The sequence below is a fragment of the Octopus bimaculoides genome, chromosome 24 (assembly GCF_001194135.2).
Source record: "Octopus bimaculoides isolate UCB-OBI-ISO-001 chromosome 24, ASM119413v2, whole genome shotgun sequence".
Taxonomy (NCBI): Eukaryota; Metazoa; Mollusca; class Cephalopoda; order Octopoda; family Octopodidae; genus Octopus; species Octopus bimaculoides.
The window spans coordinates 3373915-3374868 of NC_069004.1; the positions used below are offsets into that span (position 1 = coordinate 3373915).

General features: G+C 37.0%; 1 protein-coding gene across 1 annotated transcript in view; it reads right to left on the bottom strand.

Annotated features, from left to right (window-relative positions):
* LOC106868757 (RNA-binding protein 5) overlaps positions 1–954 on the bottom strand; it is a 30272-nt gene that overhangs the window by 28448 nt on the left and 870 nt on the right. The gene's annotated exons all lie outside the window — the stretch shown is intronic.

Here is a 954-nt window from a genome sequence, read left to right on the forward strand (position 1 = left end):
GGGGGGGGGGGGTCGTGGTGGTGTTTGCAACCACAGAAGTTGACCAAAGACTTTTTGGAAGTGGAAGGAAAATAAAAGTCACAAATTTATTAAATACAGCCTTAAAAGTTCAGACTTTTTAGAAAATTTGACCAAAAACAGACACAAGAGGAGTGGGGAGAGATGGCCAATATACATATGAACAGATAATCATTACTAGTAGCGAATAGTAATTTGGCAGTAGCATTGTTGCTGGTGCAACTAATGAACAAAGACAATAAAAGAACTCAATACACACACACACACACACATATTTCCAAAGACACTTGCTCAAGGTCCCACTGCGAGGGAATTCTACTCTCGCCTTGGGCTAACCAAAGCCCTGTGAGTGGATTTGGTAGACAGAAACTGAAAGAAGCCTGTTGTGTATATATATGTGTATGTGTGTGTTTGTGTATCTGTGTTTGTCCCACCACCATCACTTGACAACTGATGTTGGTGTGTTCAAGCCCTTCAGTTTCAGATTACAATACAGTCAATCTTATCATCACTATGACACCAAAGGGGGACTCAATATTTAACTGGAAGCCTTACTATTTATTTTGAGCATTGCATGGTTTACTAACCTGGGACAGAGCACCTAGCTGCAACCAAACATCTGAAATAACATCCTAGTGTCACAATTATATATATATATATATATACACCAGGTTCAGATTGGAGCCTTGTGTAACCATCTGGTTCACCAGTCCTCAGTCAAATCGTCCAACCCATGCTAGCATGGAAAGCGGACGTTAAACGACGACAATGATGATATATATATATATATATATATATATATAATTTTAGAGAAAAGAACCAAAGTTCATGAACTCATCCATGAAAATCCACAGTCACATAATTGAGTTTTTACCTGTAAATTTGGATTTTTATCCCTAATATTATCATTATTATATATATATATATATACATATA